The sequence below is a fragment of the Cornus florida genome, unplaced genomic scaffold (assembly GCF_030987335.1).
Source record: "Cornus florida cultivar Cherokee Brave unplaced genomic scaffold, ASM3098733v1 CherokeeBrave_3.0.0_Hap2_Chr05, whole genome shotgun sequence".
NCBI classification, from domain to species: Eukaryota; Viridiplantae; Streptophyta; class Magnoliopsida; order Cornales; family Cornaceae; genus Cornus; species Cornus florida.
In genome coordinates this window covers 3,412,829-3,427,239 of record NW_026775575.1, presented here as the reverse complement: position 1 = coordinate 3,427,239, position 14,411 = coordinate 3,412,829, and positions in this window count along the sequence as shown.

Genomic DNA, 14,411 nt, shown 5'->3' with positions numbered 1-14,411 from the left:
CGATTCATGTGGGATGAACATTGTCAGAAAATTTGATGAGCTAAAGACTAAGTTAACCTCTGCACTAGTTTTGTCTACTTCATAGAGCGGGATAGAGTATCTAGTCTATACAGATGCTTTTTTACAGGTCTTAGATATGTTTTGATGCAGGAGTAGCGACCGATTTCGTATGGATCTCGTAAGCTTAAGCCTCACGAGCTTAATTACCCAACACATGATTTGGAGTTGGCAGCTGTAGTCTTTGCCTTACGAATTTGGAGGTATTATCTGTTAGGAGAGTCCTTTAGATTATGTAGCAATCACAAGAGTCTGCAGTATTTGTTCACTCAGCGAGAGGTAAATATGAGACAGTGCCGATGGTTGGAGTTTGTGAAAGACTATCACTTCTCTATACAGTACCATCCAGGGAAAGCAAATGTGGTAGCGGATGCACTCAGTCGCCGACCTGTTGGTAGTCTTTCTGCTCTATTCACTACTGAGTGAAATGCTTTGAAGACGGTGGATGAGTTGTCGGATGCTTTCACGGCTTGCATAGTAGTTACACCTTCTATCATTCACAAAGTTTTCAAGGCACAACTCATGGATCAGCAATACATTCACAAAGTTACAAAGATAGCTTCCGGTGAGGTCCCATTTTACGATGTTAGGGCTGGTGGAGGTTTGAGGTACAAGGGACGGTTAGTGGTACCTTCTGTTGACAATTTGAGGAATGATGTGATGACTGAGACTCATTATTTTGAGTTTTCTGTTCATCTGGGAGGAGACAAGATGTATTAGGATATGAAGCGGCAGTTTTAGTGGGCAGGTATGAAGAAAGATAATACTATATTTGTCTCACGATGTAGTACTTGTCAGATGGTCAAGATTGATCATCAGCGGCCGCCAGGAGCTCTACAACCACTGCCGATACCAGAGTGGAAATGGGAGAGTATTTCTATGGATTTTGTGGAGGGATTAATTAATTCCTTCAAGGATCACAATTCCATTTGGGTCATTGTGGATAGATTGACCAAATTAGCTTATTTCTTGCCTATTCATACTGACTTCACTTCGGAGCAGTTGGTGAGACTTTACATTACAGAGATTGTAAAGCTGTATGGCATTCCTTTGTCTATTATATCGAATAGGGATTCAAGCTTTGTGTCAGGATTCTGGAAGAGTTTGCAGCAGGCTTTGGGTACAGAGTTGCATCTTAGCACTACTTATCATCCTCAGACTAATGGACAGACGAAAAGGGTTAATCAGATCATGGAGGATATGCTTCGGTTGTGTGTTCTTGATTTCAAGGGCCACTGGGAGGATTATTTACCACTTGTGGAGTTTACATATAACCATAGTTTCCAGAAAACTATTGGGATGGCACCATTTGAGGCGTTGTACGGCCGATCGTGTCGATCGCCTGTTTGTTAGATGGAGGTTGACGAGAGCAGATTCTTGGGTCCTGAGTTCATCAAGGATACTTGTGAGAAGATAGCTCTTATTAGGGATCACATGCGCACTGCGCAAAGTTGGCATAAGAGTTATGCCGATCGTCACACCCGTGCTCTGGAGTTTCAAGTAGGGGATCAGGTTCTACTTAAAGTGTCTCCTATTAAGGATGTAATGCACTTTGGGAAGAAAGGGAAGTTATCTCCGTGGTTTATCAGTTCATTCATGATTACGGATCGAGTTGGAGCAATTGTTTATCGGTTGGCACTTCCAGATAATTTGGATCGCGTACACAACGTGTTTCATGTTTCCATGTTGCGAAAATTTCTACGAGATGAGGATCGATATCAGCATATCGATGTTGGGAGATTGAGTTGCAGTTGGATGCAACTTATTTGGAGCCACCATGTCGTATTGTCGACCGTCAGGATCAAATCCTTTGTAATAAGGTTATCCCTGTGGTGCGTGTTCAGGGGAGTCATTATAATGAGGCTGAGGCTACTTGGGAACAGAAGGATGTCATTCCATCGCAGTTTCCTGAAATATTGGAAGAATGTAAGAGCAAATTCCGAGGACAGAATTCCTTTTGTTATGGGGGAAGAATATAATACCCTAATTTTAAAAGGATAGTCTCGGTATTTTAATTATTGTTTCTTGCATTTTTGTGTGACTATTTGCTTATTTGTTTAAGTGTTTAATTGTTTTCATTATTTATTTGATTTAATTGTGATTTAATTGCATTAATTGATTTCTTGTTTTCTTTAATTGAATTGTGTATTTAATTGTTATATTGATTTTCTTTACTTGGGTTAATTTAGTAATTTTGTAATAACCCGGTCATTTTCCTTCCTTTCCTTTTCTCAGATTTTCACAGATATTTTTTTTTCGTTGTTCTTTTCCTTTCTGTGTTTAGTTTTTCATCATTTAATGTCATCTCGAGTGCTCCGGAATAATTTTCGAGGCTTTTTTCTTTGAATTGACAACTTCCTTTAAGGACCGAGTCATTTCTACATTTTTTGTTTTTCGACACTATTCACTTTTCATCATTTTCCCTATTTCGTCTTTTTCCCTATTTTGTCTTTTCCCCGTTTGTCACTTTTGGCATAACCTCACTTTTAGTGCTCAGAGTTGGTTTTCGAATTCATATACCTTCATCCTAAGTGGTTTCCACGAAATACGTATCCTTACTTTTGTAAAAAAGTACTCCGGTTGCTCCTGGTGTCCATAGGGGCATGGATGCATAGTTTTTTAGAATCTTTTTCTTTTCTTGGAGTGTTTTTCATAAATATATTTTGAAGATATTTTATTTCTGGGGTTTTTAAGAAAATATTTTTTGAAGATATTTTCATTCTGGGCCATTAGTGCAGTTTTCACTTTTTGGAGGGGCCATTGTGCAATTAGCGAAAGTTATTGCAAAAATACCTCGTCTAGAGCCTGGATCCTCGTACGGGATTCATTTTCACATTTTGTTGAATCATGTACTCTTAGAATTACGTTCTGGTCATTTTTTTCCAGTTTTAAAGTTTCTGACCCCGGTTGCCGCCGAACTTGTTCGGGGCATATCTCTCTGCTCGGGACTCGTTTTTTGATGTTGTTTCTTTTGTTGTTCATGTTTTCTCATTTTAAAACTTTTTCATTCACGGATTTTTGCCGTTTGAGCGTGTCTGCTCAAATTCCACTTTTTTGGACCCGGCGGGGCCCTTTCGGGGCACTTTTAGGGTTTTACTATAAATAGGGGGTTATAAATTTGAAAAGTCACTTTCTACTCTCTTCATGCATGAACTGAAGCTTCCATGGCAGCCCAAGGGGGGCTGCCACCCTTCTCCTCTCATTTAAACCTCCTTCCCTTTGTTATAAAGTCATAGTGCCTTCGCGTTTTGTGTTTGTCTTGATTACGCTCTTCTTTCACCCTATTAGAACCCATTTTTGGCCAAATTTTGAGTTCGGGTTTGAGGTCAAGTTAGGATTTTGGTAGGTCCTCTTTGGAGTTTAATGTTCACGGCGTTGCACCCGACAAAACCCCGAAGTATTGTCGGATTCGTGGCCGTTTCATTTTGGTGGCTTTTGAGATTTTTATATCAAATTGAGGTAGGGGATGTTTTAGGATTATATATGTGTTGTATTGAGTGTTTCCCATGATTATACAACTTGTATGCATGCTTTTGTTCATAATCTATAATTTAATTTAATTATTTTCTATGTTTAAGATTTAATTCTCATGATGATATTCAACTTAGAATTAAATTGTGGCATGCTAGTAAATTAGGCTTTGGTTTGTTTGTTAACATATATTAAATTGGAAGTATTTGATAAAGAATTGCACTTTTTATTTAATAATTATCTTTTGTGAAAGTTTAATTATCATGGACGTACCTTGCATGGAATTAACTTGTGATAGGCTATTAAATTAAGTCTTGGCATGTTCTTTAACATACTTTAATTTGAGAGCATTTGGATGAGTATGAAAATCTAGAGATTTTAATTAAAATGATTAATTAAAATATATTTTAAAGGTCCATTGGTTTAATTAAGTTTTTAACTTGATATTTGTGATGACTAGGGCTTGTATACTAGCATATGTTAATTTGGGACCATTTGATGTTGTTTTAGAATTTAGGGATTTGACTATCATGGTTTAATTAAATTCCATCTTATTGTTTTAATGGCCTAATTAAGTTTTTGAATTGGTATATGCAATGACCATGCTATGTTGTTTAACATGTGTTAGTTAGGGACCATTTGGTTGAGATTTGAAACTTAGAGAAATTAATTAATTTACTTAATTAATTCCGTTTCTATTGCATTATTGATTTAATCATGAATTTAGCATTGGAAGTATATTTAAATCATGATTTTGGACTTGTTTTAGATTCTTCAGTTTATGTTTTCAAATTGAATTATATTATTATAGCGTGTAACGAATCGCACACTGAATATTCGACATGTGATGTTACTATAGCGCGTAACGAATAGCGCTCTGAAGATTCGACATTTGTCATCCTATAGTAGTTGTGGATTTAGAGCATGAGCTGTGTGGTTACAACCTACTTGTGCATGGAATGTAGTTTCGTACTTTATATATATTTCATATATAAGTTGTAAAATTATTTATTTTGGAGTCACTTAGGACATTGTTACTACGATATGGCTAGAGTTTGGCTCTAGTGCAGGAGATATGAGTTCTCCCCGTCAAGATAGTGCGCACTAGGGGTGGTATTACCAGCGGGTTAGTGCCCGTAATAGCCATTGAGGTCTTGGCAGAATTCTGAGCTTAGATGTCCAAGTATTCCACTATTTGATTTCACACTTTTAGATTTCTAGTTGATAACCTAAAGAATCTATGTCTTGATGTGTGGTATTAGAAATTCTAATTATACTAAATTGCTATATTTAGTTGATTTCGCACTTTTAGATTTCTAGTTGATAACCTAGATAATCTATGTCTTGATGTGTGGTATTAGAAATTCTAATTATACTAAATTGCTATATTTAGTTGATTTCGCACTTTTAGATTTCAAGTTGATAACTTTGAGAATCTATATCTTGTTGCTTTGTATAGCATGTTTCTATGTTAGTTAAATTGCATAGATATTGTGATTCATGTTTTATTGTTCAAATGTGACTTACAAATGATCCTATAGATTCATTTGGAACATAGACGTTAGGCGGCATGACCCACCTTTGTCGTTTTTGTATATTAGATTTCAAGTTGATGACTTTGAGAAACTATATCATGTTGCTTTGTATAGCATGGTCCTATGTTGTTTGAATTGCATGGATTATGTGATTTGTGCTAGAAATAATCTAGGGTAGCTTAGGATGCTCCCTGAGTCTCATCTTGACATAGACGTTAGGTGGCATGAGCCCTTTTGACATGTTTCACCTTAAGGTGATAAAATTGTAAAATGCTAGGTCGATGCATGCTCATTTCCTACGAGTAGCTTTATGTTACTCACCCAAAGTTACTGGGGCATATTTCAAATACAGGAATCAAGGTTGAGATTCTCATTATGCTCGGATGATTTGTGGACTTAAAGGTTCCATTCTTGTAAAGGTTGGCTTGAAATGCCATCTGTAGCCTTATTTGTCAAATGTGTATATTTGATTCTAAACTTGTAATGTGTGCCTAAGCATACTTTTTTATTCTCATTTTATGTATATGATATATGGCCAAGGGCCAAATTTCATTTGAAGTCCATGTTTCATAATGGTTGTATTTTGCCTTTAATGAGAATATGTGAAAAAGCATGCGTTTTAGTATGTTATTTTGCACTGGCATGTGCTTTATATATGAAATTCATTATCTAGCATTCATTTAATATGTATGAGGTGTGGCCATGGGCAAAACACCATTCAGTTTTCATTTTTGCATTTTAGTTCACATATTGCATTTTTGGGCTAAAATAGTAGAAACCGAGCCTTTAAGGGTTCATTTTCAAATTGGGTGGTGTAAAGTGTATTCTGGCACCTCCACTAGGTCTCATTTATCTTGTATGAAGTGTGGCCAAGGACCAAATGGTCATTTGAAACCATTTCCTAATTTTGGTTTCCATATTTTCCATTTCAAGTTCATTTTCGCCTTTTTGGCCGTCAGGGGGTCGAATTTTCACTCGGCCATTTCTGGGAGCCACGGACCATTCCCACACACTCAAAATCATCATTTACATTTGCGTACATGATCATTTTCAAGAAAAAAACCTTTCCATTGTGATTAGAGCCTCCTATGGGCTCATTTCAAAATTTTCTTGCATAATCTGATTTTAGGGCCTTTTGGGGTTTTCCTTCGAAAAATAAATTCCGGTCTTCACATGGACACTTAGAAAACATGATTTTAGGAGGGGTTTCTTCTTTGTATTTTTCCATAAAATGTCGTCTTGGTACCAGAAATCCCTCGTGAAGTTACAGCTTCCAGTTTTCATTTTAGTAGCTTTTTAGCTCTCTTCACCAGATTTCTTGGGAGGGCATTTTGGCCATTTTGTAGCGAGTTTTTTTCATTTTCTCTCACATGTCTGGGTAGAAAATTTGATGTCGGGAGGGGTTTCTTTTTCGTGTTTTTCCAGAAAAATTCATCTTCTAGCCCGTTTCTGCTCTCAGATCCTGTAGCAGCTTTTTACCTCTTGTCCAGTTTTGATCTAGGGGCATTTTGGAGATTTCATAGTGAATTTTTTTCGTTTCCATTAGTGCTATCAGGTAGAAAACTCGATTTTATGAGGGGTTTGTTCTTCGTGATTTTCCATAAAAACTCGTTTCGACCTCCGTTTCAAGCCTCAGTTCTGGACACTCAATTTTTTATTCTTGCCGTCATCATGTGCATGCCATTGGGCGCTGGTGGGCTCGCGCATAGGTGCCGGGTGCACCATGGCCTTCGTCGGGCCGCTGCGACGTATCAACTTCAAATCCTTGTTTCTCCCTCGTCCGGACTCCAAATCGAGTGAACTTTTTTTTTTAACTTGACTAATTTTTCGCTGTCTTTCCAACGGTATGCTCAGTGGCACCCGGATCTTCCTGGATAATTACCAGTTTACCCTTTTTGCTTTAAGTGCTCGTTTTTCTTCGTCATGCCGTTTCTCCTTCGTCCGGACTCCGAATCATGTGATTCTTGAGTCCATCTTGATTAGTTTTTCGTTTTCTTTCCAGCGGTGTGCTCGGTGGCACCCAATTCCACAGTTTTTGGAAATGACTATTTTGCCCCTTGGGGCTTATTTGTCATATTTTTAATCTTTTGCTTCCGCATCATTTCTCATTGAGTTCCACAACCTCATGGAAGGTCACTTTGACTTCTTAGAGTCTTGTTTTCTAATTTCGCTTCCGCATTTTGCATCCGTTATCGGATCATCCTTTCAGTTCATCACTGACGCATTAGCCTAAAAACCAGGGCCATCACAAATTTAGTATTTTTCCTTTTAATGGGTAAATTGGTTTAATTAAATGTTTCAGTGGGATTAAATTAGTGTAATAATTATAATATTAAATTTGTGTTAAATTAAGTTATGGTTATAGCTTTACAGTAAAATTCACGTATATGTAGCCGACACATATATAACATAGGTTGTTTTATGGGCTGACTAAGATTCATTAGGGCTCTGTCTCTAATTATACAAGGATTAGGGTTTTAGTGTTAAGCCTATAAATATAATATCATGTTGGTTTAGGGTTTTGGAAAAACAGAGAGTTAGTTCATAACACAGAGGGTTGAGAACGGAGACACCGTAAGGGCCGTCAAGGAGAAGAATAGAGAGGACCAAAGGAGTGCTGTGGTGGATTAAACCAAAACCATAGTAGGCTTGAAGGGATTCAGTGGTTGCCGAAAATTTAAAAGCTACGCCGAGATTTCATAACTAAAATCACAAGCAAGTTCTTTTCTTCCTCTTTCCCGTTGGCTCGTGTTTTGTGCACCTAGATAGTGTCTAGGGTTTAATTAATCATTAACTTGGTTTTACATGCTTATGATATGCTATATTGATGATCTGTATGTGTTGAAATAAATTCTGTTACAGTTCGTGCATAATTGGTTCAGTTTCGTTTCTTTAAGCACGTTAAGTCAGTAGCAATTTTAACCTTTGTAATTGATTCCAACTACTGTGAACAAACCATTGGGATGCTACTGGTATAAATAGGACTCATAGGGTCAGTATTAAAGAGAAACAGAGGAGTTGGAATAACCGGAGATGGAACAGACGAGTTGAAATGGACTGAAACTGGAACAGAGGCTCTCGAATGAGGGGAGAGCCGGCTCCATGGAAGTGGGAGCCGGCTCCAACACTCATAGAGCTAGCTTCAAGGTGTTTGGAGATGGCTCCAAGCATAAAGAGCCTGCTCCCAAAGTCATGGAGCAGGCCCTCTCTCAATTTTTGCTTTTCTAATATGTTTTGATGCACTATTGAGATTGTTTGAGGGTGGAACTGTTCTGGGTGATTAATGGGATTTCACAGAGGGATTAAATAGTTAATTTTGGGTGTGATTAAGACCTTAAATTGATTAAAGGTTACCTCTGAGTTAATGGAACAAACGGTAAAAAATTAATGTACTTTCTATGTTGTTAACGGATGGAAGACAGATTAATTGCTTAATTAAACTTTAGCAATTTAATGGGGCTTAGAATGTTCATAAAACTTATTTTAAATGCATGGTAGGGTTATCTATTTATTAGTTTTGATCTATACATGTTCTGGATGCTAATTGTTCAAAAAGTAAACCTTTTCTGCAATTACATTGATTAACGCTTGGATTTTAGTTGTTGACATATTAAGTACTATTTTGCAATTATTTGGATAATGGTTTTGGACTATAAATTGCTAAACTATTATTTATGTGCTGTAATTTACATGGTTATTGAGGATGGTATGCATCGGTATGGGACGGTGGCATACTAGGGATGGTTTAGCTCAAAACACTAAGACCTAACCTATTAGATTAAAGGAAATGATTGCAAAATATTGAATCCTAATTTTGTTTAAGTCAGATTGGCTGAGTAAGTTGAGTGACTATCTGAATTATTTGTGCTTTGTGGTTAAGTTAGACCGATTGAGTAAGTTGAACGACTACCTGGATTTACTGTTATTCGCGGTTAAGTCAGATCGACTGAGTAAGTTGAGTGGCTAACCGGATTAGGAGTCTTATGTCAAATCAACAAAGAATTGAATGACATACTCTGGTTTTGGACAGAATTTATATATGTGATTATGGTACCACGATATGAGCTTGAGTCTCAGAGTCGATGGTTGGGGCACGTATATGTAGTGGATACGTAGCTGGCTATGACAGGTTGAGGTATACCCTGTTAGGCTTAGGAACTCATGCCCACTTAGGTGCATTTTGCATGTTGCCTTCTATTCAGGTTGAAACCCCCTATGTAGTCCAGTGAATGTCCTTAGTGTGGATATATATATATATATATATATATATGGACTAGATAGATATTGTTGAGATATCTAGGGTGTATCTGCGTATCGGGTCACTATATGGATCGCAATTAGATTAGAACTTATTCGTGGGCCTGACCCACTCTTTTATTTTTTAGGTAACGAATGGTTCCAGTCTTAGGGATTGTTCAGCTGAATAGAGGCAGTCATTCACTCTACCGACAACGTAGTATTTTATTCCATGTTTTAGACTTGGTTTGATTTCCGATTATTCAGTTTCAGTTGGGATTTTATTTAGGGGTCCACTAGATGGATTCCCGAGTTGTACTCTTGGAGGTTTTGGAAGGATTGGAGTATTTAATCTTTATTGGTTGAGACGTTTTATAATTAGTATTTCTTTCAGCTTTATTCTATTTCATATTTCATTTTTATATTCTGTGTTCATTTTCAAATACTTTAATTGTTTAATATTCCCTTGGGTTTGGGCCTGGGCCTGATCAACCCATGTCTCGGATCCAAGGGGTATCACAGTTGGTATCAGAGCACTCCAGGTTCAAGTGTCTCTAGGATGTTTCATATTAAGTCTTCCACGTAGCGTTTTCTCTTGAATAGAGCTTAAGTTTAGGATTAATTGTATTCCTTTATAGTTCGTTTAAACTCTTATTGATGTCTGTCTTTCTATGTTAACAGCATGGTTAACACTAGGGGAGGACAGAATATGAACAGTCGACATAGGAGAACGGCATGTAGGCAACAGGAACGCCTGCGGCGTCAGCAAATAGAGGAAGAGCAGCAAATGCCTGGGTTTCAGTACGATGTTGGTCAGTTTCAAGAGGGGCAGGAGGACGTTCAGCAGACTTGGGATCAAGGAGGAAATCTAAAGTATCCTCCTCACATCAACGACCTCATTGCTCTGGCTACAGAAGCAGGGGTAACAGCTACACTTAGGAATCAGCCTCATGTACAGCCAGCACTGATACCAACACCGGTTGTTCGGACTAATACTTGGGAGAAGGCCAAGAGTTCTTTCACAAAGGGGAGCCCACCCGAGTTCACAAGCTCCACCGATGCGAGAGCAGCTCATCAGTGGAAGAAGGATATTGAGCAACATCTTCATTTAGTTCAGTACACGGAGGTTCAAAAGTAGATGTTTGCTACCTTCAAACTGGTTAGGGATGCACTATAGTGGTGGAAGTCAGTTACCACCACAGAGGAGAGGATGGCATTGACTTATGATCAGTTTAGTACTCGTTTTGATGAGAAGTACTTCCCTTATGCAGTCAGGGAAGCTATGAAGACAGAGTTTCTTAATCTGCAGCAGGGGAACATGCCAGTGGTTGAGTATGAGCAGCAGTTCACGCGCTTAACTCTATTTGCACCGGATGAGGTGGATACAGAGGAGAAAAAGCACAACAGTTTCGTTAAGGGACTGATATGGTCTATCAAGAGAGCTATTACAGGTAGTCCAGCCTATACTACCTACGCTCAGGTGGTAGACACTGCTCTACAGCAGTTTTAGTTGGCCGTGGACTTCAGATAGGCCAAGGGTGAAAAGCGGGGTAACAGAGACTCTGCTAATCAGTCAGTTGAGAAAAGGAATGGCAACGGACACCGACAGAATGACAAGGGCAAATTCCAGGGATAGTATCCTTGGAAGAAGCACAAAGGTGGTTCGGATGCTCACAGGGATGGGGCACCTATTCAACGATAGTAGAATGGGGGACCACAGGTAGGACAGGGTCAGCCATAGGCTCACCGATAGAGGAGGCCATTTGGTACTATGTACCATGATATGAGCTTGAGTTTCAAGATTAGGTGTGTATATTGCATAGGGGTGGTTAGCTGGCTATAGTGGACTATAGTGTGCCTTGTTAGGCCTAGGTACTCATGCCCACTTTATGTGCATTTTACATGTTGTCTACTATTCAGGTTGAGGCCGCCCTATAGTCCAGCAGGAACTCTTTAATGTGTATCTATATATATATATGGATTATATAGTTATTGTTGAATTAACTAAAATGTATACGTGTATCGGGTCTCTGTTTAGGATGTAGTAGATTAGAACTTGTTTGTGGGCCTGACCCACTTTTATTTTTTGGGTGTTTGTCAGATCCTGTCATAGAGGTGGTTCGTGCTGAGCAGAGATTATCCATTCACTCTTTCGATTCGACATAAGAGTCTTCCTTATATTTTAGTATTTGGATTCAGTTTTATTTCATTCATTTATTTAGTTTCAGTTGGATTTTGGATTAGGGATCCACGTGATGGATTCCCAAGTTGTAATGATATCGGAGGTTTTGGATATTTTATTTGGAAGATCATTTAATTTTTATTTAAGGAATTATTATTTAGTTTTCTTTCAGCTTTATTCTTTATTCTTAATTCATTTTGTGTTCCATGCTTGTTAAATACTTTAATTATTTGATATTCCCTCGGGTTTGGATTTAGGTTTAGGCCTGATCAACCAATGTCTCGGAGTTGAGGGGTATCACAAAACACTTAACCATAGTTAAGCCCCTACCCGTCATCCTAAGGTTGAAAGAACCATGCTCCGATACCACCTTTGTCACACCCCAAGATCGGAGTCCGGATTGTGATCAACAACACAGGTCAAGAAAGGCTCGAGCTATGGTTAAGAAAAACTCTAGCTCAAAGATCTCTATTCGAGCTCTGGCACTCTTTACAAAGTACTAAGGTTTCTTAGTAACCTTGGCTTGGCGTCTAAAGGAACCCCTTAGTTTCTATGACCATAAAGCAACCTTGTAACATGTCCCAACATGTCATACAAAGTATAAAGTCCCATGGTCTTACTTTACAAGACACTATAGAAGTAAAAAGATAATATCCACACTTAAGTTCCTTAGAGGTTACTATTACATGACTTAACATAATATGGCTGCAAGCTAGCTCAGCAAAGACTATCCATTCACTCTTTCAATTCGACATAAGAGTCTTCCTTATATTTTAGTATTTGGATTCAGTTTTATTTCATTTATTTATTTAGTTTCAGTTAGATTTTGGATTAGGGGTCCACATGATGGATTCCCAAGTTGTAATGATATCGGAGGTTTTGGATATTTTATTTGGAGGATCATTTAATTTTTATTTAAGGAATTATTATTTAGTTTTATTTCAGCTTTATTCTTTATTTTTAATTCATTTTGTGTTCCATGCTTGTTAAATACTTTAATTATTTGATATTCCCTCGGGTTTGGATTTGGGTTTAGGCCTGATCAACCCATGTCTCGGAGTCGAGGGGTATCACAAAACACTTAACCATAGTTAAGCCCCTACCCGTCATCCTAAGGTTGAAAGAACCATGCTCCGATACCACCTTTGTCACACCCCAAGATCGAAGTCCGGATTGTGATCAACAACACAGGTCAAGAAAGGCTCGAGCTATGGTTAAGAAAAGCTCTAGCTCAAAGATCTCTATTCGAGCTCTGGCACTCTTTACAAAGTACTAAGGTTTCTTAGTAACCTTGGCTTGGTGTCTAAAGGAACCCCTTGGTTTCTATGACCATAAAGCAACCTTGTAACATGTCCCAACATGTCATACAAAGTATAAAGTCCCATGGTCTTACTTTACAAGACACTATAGAAGTAAAAAGATAATATCCACACTTAAGTCCCTTAGAGGTTACTATTACATGACTTAACATAATATGGCTGCAAGATAGCTCAAAATATATATGCTTATATCCCATATATGCATTGTCATTTACACAAAATAAAAGCTACAAAATATAAGCCAAAGTCCATCTACACCCGTGGAGGAACGTCCTCAACTACTTCCTTTCCATAACCTGAAAAAAATGTATATATAATAAGAATGAGCACAACAACCCAGTAGGAGTTGCCTAAAATGCACTCCTTAATACCTCCGTGAATCTAAACAAAGAATAGTAGTAAGGTAAAGGGATCACAGTTATTCAAACATCAAATAATATAATAAAAATACCATCAAATAATGTAATGCAATGAAATGAAATTTAATGAAAATGCAAACCTCACTCCCCGACTTTACACAATTCTGTTCAAAACATTAATAGTCAAAAATGTTAATGCAACCCGACATAAGACTAGTGTGATACCCCCAAATTTCAGAACACGGGTTGATCAAATCTACACACAAAATTAAGGGATATCAAAATAATTAAAGTATTTCAAACAAGCACATAGTACAGAAAGAAAATAAAAAGAATAAATAACTCGCTGAAGGAAAATCTATTAAATAATAAATCCATTAATAATTCCCCAATGGTTACAGCTCGAGAATGTCATAACTCAAGGACCCCTTAACCAAACTCCACAATCCAGAAATTCATCAATAAATACTAAAGTAATAATATCCTACTTTGAAATAAAATAGAAAGAATGGATAAGTCCTCCAGCTGCGGATCCTTAACCTTGAGACTTGGACCTTTTAATAACTTGAAAAATAAATCGTGGGTTAAACCCACGAGCAAGCTCTCTCTACCAAGCCTCTGAAAACCCATAAAAAGATTATCTCTGTCCAAAGTCAATCCTAATAAAGTATTTTATCTTTAATATACAATGATATATATATATGTATATATATGTATATATATAATTATATATAATACAATAGTCAGATCTATTACTAGGTTCATAAATTCCAAAACCATTAACAATGATTAAATAATAATCATATCTAGACCAATCCACCATTTCTTTTAAAGAAAATTCATTAACTTCAATCACATCCTAGACAGTTAATTAATCATTTAAACAATAGAACATAGTTAAATGGATATTATATTTAATCCAAAACCCAATAATGATTTAATTATTTAAATCACACAGCCAATATCTAGGCTTTGACAAATCATCCATATCTCAACCAATAGTATTTTATTAATATACATAAAATAATACACTAACCTGTAATTATTAGAATATTTTAATATTAGAATATTTAATCCTAATCCAACCTATACATACCTTAACCTTAGATAAAAATTTAATCATCTAACACATAGCAATTTAATTACGCTTTGGCAACTCAACCATGCCATTCTAAATATATTTATTTATATATTGGCAATTCAACCATGTCTCCTTTAAGTATATTTATTTATACATTGGCAATTCAACTAT